At 48.0% G+C, this 10,119-nt stretch overlaps 1 non-coding gene and 1 pseudogene across 1 annotated transcript; one reads left to right on the top strand and one right to left on the bottom strand.

The window, feature by feature from the left end:
* The first annotated feature begins 1,534 nt into the window (after positions 1-1,534).
* LOC125553567 (polygalacturonase QRT2 pseudogene) lies at positions 1,535-2,878 on the top strand (annotated as a pseudogene).
* Positions 2,879-9,494: 6,616 nt separating this feature from the next.
* On the bottom strand, positions 9,495-9,567 carry TRNAK-CUU (transfer RNA lysine (anticodon CUU)). Its single transcript has one exon. It is a non-coding gene; the product is annotated as a tRNA-Lys (tRNA).
* Between the last annotated feature and the right edge of the window lie 552 nt (positions 9,568-10,119).

The raw sequence follows: 10,119 nt of genomic DNA, 5'->3' as shown, positions 1-10,119 counted from the left end.
ACACTTTGTTTTGTCTATGTATTCACCCATGTACTCCCTCTGTTTTTATTTACTCTGCATATTAGAGTTGACTGAAGTCAAACTTCGTAAAGTTTGACCAAGTTTATGGAAAACAATATAGACATTTATCATAATAAATCTATACGATGTGAAAGTACATTTAATAATAAATCTAATATTGTTGATTTGTTATTGTATATCTTAATATTTTTGTATACAAACTTGGTCAAAGTTTGTAAAGCTTGACTTTGACCAAAGCTAATATGCGAACTAAATAAAAACGGAGGGAGTATTAAGTTTCTGGTTAATACAATTCTAGCATGAATAATAAACATTTATCATGATATAAGTAAATATAAATAACAACTTTATTTGCCTTTAGGGCATATTTCCTTCAAATACACGGTTTAAAGTGTCTAGGGATGCATCGTTGGAGGAGATCAAAGTAGGGATGCATATTGGATTCGGATGAAGGAGCACCTTGATTTACACAACAATAGTGCAATTGACCGCACGGAAAGATCTCTTCGCTCCTGGTGATCGACAATCAACAAAGACTGTGGCATGATTTTGAACATGGATGGACGATGATGTGGCATGATCATTGATATGCCGTACATTTGAAACTATGCTATGTCTTTTTTTTATGTTTGAAATGTCATCATATTGTCAAAATGAACATGTTACAAGCGCCGGCTGATGGCGCGCGCTGAAAAGTTTAGCGCGTCTGTTGGAGCGGCGCGCGCAATTTTTTACAGCGGCCGCTAGAACCAATGCTCTGCGTCGTGCAAAAAGTTTCTAGTTCGGCACTATGAACGTGTTTTAACGCGTCGCGTGGTTGCGCGCTTGTTGAAGATGCTCTTAGAAAGCGAGGACGAGAGTAGCAGGGTTGCACCTCCCTCAACGGAGTCTCGGGCTGTCGGCGGCGTGCTCCTCTGTCTAGTGTTGGTCGTCAAAAGTTAATCCTTTTGAAGGACGGCTTGTCCGGCGAGTAGATGGGCGTGCTCGGGAGGAGGGCGCGCAACTCGCGGGCTGGGGCTGGGGCACGGTTGCTTGGCTCGGAGTTGAGGCTGAGCATGTCGGTAGTAGACGAGGAAGAGACGAAGCTACGAGAGTTGGAGTCTCTCTCGGCGACGGCGTGCTCCTCTGTTTTGGATTCGGACTCAGACGCCTAACGTACATCCATATTCTACTGCCGCCGGACTGAGTGCCCGAGTCGGTGCCCGACTTTGAACGACCTGCCAAAGCTTTGTAGGCCATGAAAGCACGAGCAACGCAAACGCAACGAAAGGCAAGAGATACAAGCTCGCAACGCACAAGAAGCAGAAAAAGATAGCTAGCTAGCTACCTTCCATATACCAAAGGAGGCATGTCGTCGTCCTTCCGCCGCCGTGCGCTGGTAGTGCTGGCGGCAGTTCTCATCCTCGGGCTGCTATTGCTCCTCCTCGTGCCGGCCATTGCTCACGCAGACGGCATCGCCGCCGCCGCCACCGGCGGTAGACGTACCAGCAGCAACGACGTTCGTCCCAACCTAAGACGGAAGAAGCTCATGCCTACTCAGACCCTCGACCTACGCGGCTACCACAGAGCAGTTGCTGCCGGGCGCCACCGCAAGCTACTCGAGCCTTCTCCCGGGCCTTCTCCCGAGCCTTCCCCCGCGCCCTCTCCCGCACCTTCTCCCGCGCCTTCTCCCGAGCCTTCTCAGAGTGGTGAAAGCGCCGTCGCCGAGGTCGACGTGGCGAGCTACGGAGCCGTCGGCGACGGCCAACACGACGACACGCCGGCGTTCCGGGAAGCATGGGCCGCGGTTTGCTCCTCGCCTCAGCCGGCCACCCTCGTGGTCCCCAGGGAGAAGACATACCTCGTGAAGCAGACCACCTTCTCGGGCAAGTGCAGGTCCCCGGTCACCTTCAGGCTGGACGGCAAGCTGGTTGCGCCCGCCAGCCGGTCGGCATGGCCCGAGGAGAACATGAGGTGGTGGATCATGTTCCGCAACGTCGACGGGCTCACCGTGACCGGCGACGGGACCATCGACGGCAACGGCGAGGCGTGGTGGAAGACCTCTTGCCGGGTGGACAAGAAGCTCAAGTGCAGCAACGCCCCGATGGCGCTGCTGCTCAGCAGGTGTAACAACCTCACGGTGGAGAACATCCGGCTCCTCAACAGCCAGCAGATCCACATGTCGGTCGAGGACTGCCAGGACGTGCTCCTCAAGGGCATCACCATCACCGCCCCCGGCGACAGCCCCATGAACGACGGGATCCACATTGCTCGCACCAAGGACATCCAGGTCCTGGATTGCGACATTAAAACAGGGGACGACTGCATGTCCATCGAGACCGGAACCGAAAACCTCTACGCTTCGAGGATAACCTGTGGCCCGGGACACGGGATCAGCATCGGGAGCTTAGGCGACGACAACTCGGAGGCCCGAGTCTCCAACATAACAATCTACAAGGCGCACCTCTCCGGCACGACCAACGGCGCGCGCATGAAGTCGTGGCAGGGAGGAAAAGGGTACGCCAAGGACGTCACCTTCGAGGACATAACCATGGAGGAGGTCCATAACCCCATAATCATCGACCAGAACTACTGCACATCGGCCGATCCCGCCAACCCTAAGCCGTGCAAGAAACAAACTTCGGCGGTGGAGTTCAGCAACATTCGGTTCAAGACCATACGGGGCACCAGCGCGACGAAAGAAGCTATCAAGCTGGACTGCAGCGACACCGTCCCATGCCGCGATATATTGTTGCAAGACGTGAAGCTTACATTTCATGACCGTGGGCACAAGCACAGGCACGCTTCCGCGACAAGTGTATGCAACAACGCCAAGCTAACCGAATCTGGCACCAATGTAGATCCCAAGACCTGCTGAGACAACAACAACAACAAGACATGCATGGTTGTTGTACGTACAACTCTTGATTTTTTGTACATGCAAAGTAAATAGTATAATCTTGTGGATATGGATTCGACATTTATGTACTGCAAATATTCGTATCTATACAAATCATACACCTTGTGTCATTTATATGATCACCTTATGAGAACTGAGTTTGTAAGGCGTACAACTAATTTCCTGGATAAACAAGATACTGAGTTGATCAAAGATTTGATGCGTGGGTGGTGTGAATTTCTTCGGGGGTCATGATCCCTATGTTCATGAGGCAATCGCCCGGTGACTCGGTTTTGAGCACTCTTGATCTTTGTTGTGGTTGCCAGTGACAACTTTTGGTTTGGTGCTTCAGTCCATCGAGCTTATATCCACGTGTTGTGCTAGGTCTAGGTTAGCTAGGCATCCTTTGTTGGTTGGTTGTTTACTCGAGGATATTGAAGCAAGACATGGCTCTAGATGTTGTTACGCCAACTAATATGCTCATAATTTCACAGTTAACCCAAGAAAGGTTGATTGAGTTACGAGAATGTTTTCATGTTCATTTGACAAATTTGAATTTTTTGCTTATATTTGGTTAAAATGTACTACTAGTATCTTTTCAGAGCTCAGCAAGCCATCTAGGCTTGAGCCGAGCTTGCCTACCGGCTACTGGGCCAAGCTAAAATTGAGGGTTTTTTTTTTGTGGATGAAGCTAAAATTAATTAAGCATACGGTTATATAAACAGTAAACAATTACAAAGGAAATGTTGATGGGCCACACAACACCAACATGTACTTTATGATTTGCTATTTATATGTTTTGCTCATAGAAGCTCAAGCCAAGGCCTACGATGGTCAACACGACGACTCCATAGGCATTGTTATGTGTGCCCTTTCCGTCAACTTTCGCTTTGCCCAATTCGGCCAATTCGATTGCAGGTTCTAGTTACTGCTTACCCCTATCTTCTGTAGTTTCGCTCTAGAAAAAGCACTATTGTTGGATGCAATACTCTTTTTGTAAATCTGTGTATATTTTGTCCGTTCAATCATCTTTGAGGTATTTTCTTGATGAAAATTGCATGCTTCCAAGAATGTTCAAGAAAAAAAATTCAATTCTACATTGGACCAAACTCTTACGTATGAAGTAATTTGCCTTTGTAACATAAAATTAATTTTCGGAGTTCTAAGATCAAATCAAATACGCAAATACACAAGAACATTGAGGTGTATAGTACATATCTATAAAGTTTCAAGATCAAATAAGCTTTGGTGTGATCCGTATAAAAAGCAAAATCATGGACTTTTATAGTGAATAGTACATGTGTTAGAGTATCATTAATTTATTTTGTGTGTGTACCTTAACCAAAACATATTTCATAATGAAAATTTATGTAGATGTTATATACATCCCTAGGCTCATTTGTATTTTCTTTCAGAAAATTTGGAACTTCAAAATATATTTTCTGCCTTTTAAAAAATATGGGCTTTGATGCAATGCTCTTTTTGTAAATCTGTGTATATTTTGTTCGTTCAATCATCTTTGAGGTATTTTCTTGATGAAAATTACATGCTTCCAAGCATGTTCAAGAAAAAAAAAACAATTCTTCATTGGACCAAACTCTTACGTATGAAGTAATTTGGCTTTGTAACATAACATTAATTTTTGGAGTTTTATCCAATATGCAATACACAAGAACATTGAGGTGTATAGTACATATCTATGAAGTTTCAAGATCAAATACGCTTTGGTGTGATCCGTATAAAAAGCAAAATCATGGACTTTTATAGTGAATAGTACATGTGTTAGAGTGATATTATTATTTTTGTGTGTGTGTGTACCTTGAACCAAAACATATTTTCATAATGAAAATTTACGGAGATGTTGTATATGTCCCTAGGTTCATTTGTATTCTCTTTCAGAGAATTTGGAACTTGAAAACACATTTCTGCCTGATCTAAAAAATATAGAGCACCCATTTGTATTCTCTTTCAGAGAATTTGGAACTTTAAAATACATTTCTGCCTTTTCCAAAAACATGGGCTCTGATAAAAAAAAGAAAATCGCCCACCGTGGGGCTCGAACCCTTTTCATAATGAAAATTTACGGAGAAAGTGCGAACTCGCTCCCGTGAGGCTAGGCGACTGCTCGCTCCTGCGCCGCCGGCCACTCCGGTCACGGCGGCCAACGGTTGTAGGCTAGGTCCCGGCTCGCTCCTGCGCCGTCGGCCACTCCGGCCACGGCGGCCACTGGCTGTAGGCTCTATGCCCAAGGGACCCCCTCTGCCTCGCAAGGACGTACTTCAGTTTGCCGACGCATGCGGGGTCAGCGAACTCGACCTCAACAAGGTGGCCCCGACCAACGTCGATGTGTGACACACAGTCATGTTATCCTACGGTTCCATCACTTGATGCTCTCGGCCTCTCGCTAATCATGAACTAGGCTCCCATCTTAGTTTTAGCCTTAGTTTCTTTGGAGGGCATCTAGCGATCTACCTGCTCCCCCTAGTTATTTCTTTCCTCTTCTCTTTTTTAGGTTGCTGTTATCTGCCTGCGCTAGGCTCGCTGGCCACTAGGGCCGGCCTCTATTCGGTGTCTATCTCTTCTTTTTGCCTCAGGCCCTCGCTCTTTGCTCGGTTGTATCCGGCTGTTCCCAATGAATAGACACCTACGTATTCTATCTTGGAACGTCCGTGGTTTGGGTCGCCCGGACAAATGTAATGATGTGAAATCGGCTTTGTTAAGCAATCCCTCTGCGGTTATTTGTTTGCAAGAGACCAAGCTCCAGGTCATAGACACTTTTAAAGCCACCACCTTTCTTCCGCCTATGTCTAGGAATTTTCACTTCTGTCCATTTGGAGCCTCGGGCAGACTGCTCACTTCTTGGGATGGCGACTCCATCATTTGCACTAAAAACCACTCTGACATCTTCTCTCTAACTTGCTGGTTCGAGTTCAGGGCGACTGACCTATCCTGTGTGGTAACTAATGTCTACGGCCCTTGTGATCACTCGCTAAAACCTGCTTTTCTCAACTCCTTATCTACTCTCAAGACGATGATCTCCGGCCCCTGGACTATCATCGGCGACTTTAACTTGACCCTCCGCCCTTCCGAGAGATTGAACGCGAACTTTAATCATGCCGAGGCAACAATGTTTTCTTCCTCGATTCAATCATTGCAGCTGCAAGATCTCCCTCTACTCGATCGCCTCTACACTTGGTCCAATCAACAAGACAATCCCATTTTGGTTAAGCTAGACCGTGCCTTAGTCAACGTTCCTTGGTCCCAAACATTCCCGGACTCCTCGCTAATTTCTTGCTCTCGGACTACCTCCGACCATGTGCCTATCTGCCTGTCGGCATCCACGTTGATTCCTAAGTCTAGAGTGTTCCGCTTGAACAACAACTTACTACACCATCCCCTTTTCCAAGACTTGGTGAAGAGGAACTGGTCTAGCGTCACACACAGCCATCTGGACCCTGCAGGCAAGATTTGCCTTAAAATTACGAGGACTCGATGTATGGCTAAGAAATGGGCTTTCAACGCTAAATCTCCCAAAACCATTGCAAAAAACTGCACAACCACCATCAATTTTCTAGACAAACTAGAGGAGTCGCGTTGTTTATCTCCGCTAGAGCTTCAACTTCGCGTAGCGGCTAAGCTCTCCCTTAACCGTCACAATAAAATTTTGGCCATCTATTGGAGTCAGCGCGCAAAAGTTAGAGAGTGCACTCTTGGCGACGAAAACTCCGCTTACCTACACGCCTGCGCCTCTGTCCGATTCCGCAAGAATAAGATCAAGTCCCTATTGGTGGAGGGATCGAACTTCTATTCCCACCATCATAAAGAAAAAATCCTTCTAAACTTCTTCAAAAACCTGGTGGGAACCCCTGCTGCATCCTCTATCAACTTTGATCTACCTAGTCTAGTGGCCTCGTCTGCCCTCTCCTCCCTTGATGCGGTCAGTCTCATCCGGCCTTTCTCTCTATGCGAAATTAAAACCGCTCTTTGGGGCATGAATGACAACGCCAGCCCGGGACCGGATGGCTTTGGCCCTGCCTTCTTTAAAGCCAACTGGGATTTGGTTAAAAATGACCTTCTCAGTCTGCTGCACGGGTTCCACAGCTGCTCCGCGGATCTTAAATGGATCAACAAAGCTTTCATAGTTCTAATCCCCAAGAAAATTGGCGCCAATGAACCAGGGAGCTACCGCCCTGTGTCCCTGCAAAATTGCGCTATAAAAATCACCTCCAAATGCCTCTCTAATCGGACTCAACCTTTCATCAATCATATGATCCATCATGACCAATCTGGTTTTGTCCGGGGTAGAGGGATCGCAGACAATTTCACGCATGCTGCAGATATCGTCCAGTCTTGCTTCAAGCGCAAAAAGGCTGCTATTGTTCTGAAACTAGATTTCCAAAAAGCCTTTGATTCAATATCTTGGGAGGCTATCACGACCGTCTTGCAGGCAAAAGGTTTCCCCCCTCTTTGGTGCTCCTAGATAGATCAACTAAACAGATCGAGCCAGTCCTCTGTGCTCCTAAACGGGACCCCTGGGCCCTGGTTTCACTGCAAAAAAGGACTGCGCCAGGGCGACTCCATGTCCCCGTACCTATTTATCCTCATCGCCGACATTCTTCAGCGTCTTATTCTGCACGCTTCGGCTTCGGGGCTCCTTCTACATCCTCTAGACAGCTCTCTCCCATGCCCAGTCCTTCAGTACGCTGATGATACTTTAATTATCCTTCAGGCTAGCTTGGAGCAATTAATTCACCTCAAATCAGTTCTACTAGAATTCTCGGCCGCCACCGGGCTATAGATAAATTTTCACAAGAGCACCTTCGCCCCTATTCATGTGGATGATGCTCTCGCCTCCTCTATGGCTGCGGTGCTGGGCTGCCCTGTGGCCTCCTTCCCTCAAAGCTATCTGGGCCTACCTCTATCCACCCACAAGCTTAACCTATCGGCTTTTTTCTTCATCATAGACAAAGTGGATCGGAGACTCGCTGGGTGGCGGGGCCTGCTCCTTTCCTTAGCCGGCAGGGCCATCCTAGTGTGGGCGGTCCTACGTGCCCTCCCACTCTATGCGATGTCTGCCCTTCTGCTTCCTCTAGGTACAATCCAGGCCATCGATAGTCGCTGTCGGGCTTTCTTCTGGGCAGGACAGGATACGATCTCTGGGGGTCAGTGTAAAGTTGCGTGGGATGCGGTCTGTGCCCCCTTCTCTCGTGGGGGTCTTGGGTTTCTGTCGTTGCATCAGTTCAATCAGTGTCTTCTCCTCAAACATTTGCTCAAAATTCACTCACACTGCATAACCTCTGAGCCAAACCACCTGGCCTCCACATATGGTTGGAGCCACCACCGTGACCTCGGCGACCCAGCGCGTCTTGACACTGTCATCTGGCGCGACATAGTATAGGGTCTCCCTCTGCTCCGTGCCATCACCAGGGTAATCCTTGCCCCCTGGCGATGGTCGCTCCACGGCATTCTGGCTAGACTTATGGATCCCTAACCACACCACCACTCTAGCGGCTCAGTTCCCGGCCATTTTTTCCCACACTCTTAGACCTAACGCTTCCGTTGCAGCTGTTCTAGCCCACCCACAACTAAACACCTACCTCGCCCCTCGACTCTCGCATGCTGCAGAGAGATACCTCGAATCTATCCGCTCTATTCTTGCCATGTTTCCCTTGAATGAACAGGTACCTAACCGGAGAATCAGCAGGCTGGAAGGTAAACCTCTGACCACGTCCTTCGCTTACGGGGCTCTATGGATGGACCGGCCGATGGATCCGATGGCGCCTGCAATCTGGAAGAACTATGCGCCAAACAAGTGCCGGCTGTTCCTATGGCTAGCGCACAAAGACAGGCTCTACACCAACGATCGAAGATTCAGGAGGGGCATTGCGTCCACGGCCTCTTGCCCCTTCTGTAACAACTCCGAGTCTATCAACCACCTGCTTTTCACGTGTGCTCAAACTCGTCAGATTTGGGCTGAGCTCAACTCTCTCTACCATACTACGCCCAACTCCATTGCAACATGTTGGGGCTCACTGGTGAATGACAAAGTCCGATCTACGGTGATCATCGCTATCCTGTGGAATATCTGGAAGCGAAGAAATGCTAAAGTATTCAGAGCTGAAACACAGGATGCGTACAAGCTGCTCCGCGCCTGCGCGGACGATCTCATGCTATGGTCTAATAGATGCTCCTCCGAGCTAAAGAAGTCTCTTCTCCTAGAGTGAAGATCAATGGTGTTGCTCTTAGCTGGGAGAATGTAACTTTTTTGTTTTTTCCCCCATCACCTTCCCCCCTTCTCTCACCTTGTACCTCCTCTTCACCTGGTTGTAAGTTTCACGTTGATTAATATATACGTTCAGGCCGGCGTAAGCCCGCCGTTGCAGTGTCAAAAGAAAAAAAAATTACGGAGATGTTGTATACGTCCCTAGGTTCATTTGTATTCTCTTTCAGAGAATTTGGAACTTGAAAGCACATTTCTGCCTGATCTAAAAAATATAGAGCGCCCATTTTGTATTCTCTTTCAGAGAATTTGGAACTTCAAAATACATTTCTGCCTTTTCCAAAAACATGGGCTCTGATAAAAAAAAAAGCAAATCGCCCACCGTGGGGCTCGAACCCACGACCACAAGGTTAAGAGCCTTGCGCTCTACCAACTGAGCTAGACGGGCTTTGTGCCACTTCCTTCATTCGTCTCTATATATCCAAAATAGAACAAAAGCCCTCCTCCACCTACTCAGCAGAATGATTACCTTTTTTTAAGCTGGAAATATCTTTCCATTCCTTGACCTCGCTCAGCGCTCAGCAGAATCACCAAAGCATACATGGAGTCAGGGACTCGTTCCTTTCCATCAGGATATCATTAGCTCGACGGAATCATTCATGCATTATTATGCTAGACACATATAGACGCCTCAGTGGTCAGTGGGAAGTCGCAAAGGCAACATCGAAACTTGTCGCGCAGAGGCACAAACGGCGAAAGGTGGGCAGCCTTGCCGCCAGCCCACCAGGAACACAAAACCGTATGCTTGTGCCCACAGGTAGTGCCAATAATTCCACAACCGTTTCCCGCAGCCAGCAGCGTCTGCGATTGCAACCCTACGAAAAAGGCAGGCGCTGTTTGTGATTGCTTCCGAATCATCTCCCTCTGGTGACACCTACCGCCTACCACCACCAGAGGAGATACTCCTAACAGATAAGTCCACACCGGATATCATCAAGAA

The sequence above is a fragment of the Triticum urartu genome, chromosome 1A (assembly GCF_056163025.1).
Source record: "Triticum urartu cultivar PI428250 chromosome 1A, HENAU_Tu73, whole genome shotgun sequence".
Classification (NCBI taxonomy): domain Eukaryota; kingdom Viridiplantae; phylum Streptophyta; class Magnoliopsida; order Poales; family Poaceae; genus Triticum; species Triticum urartu.
The sequence above is the reverse complement of the archived record's forward strand: the minus strand, read 5'-3'. Positions and strand labels throughout refer to the sequence as shown.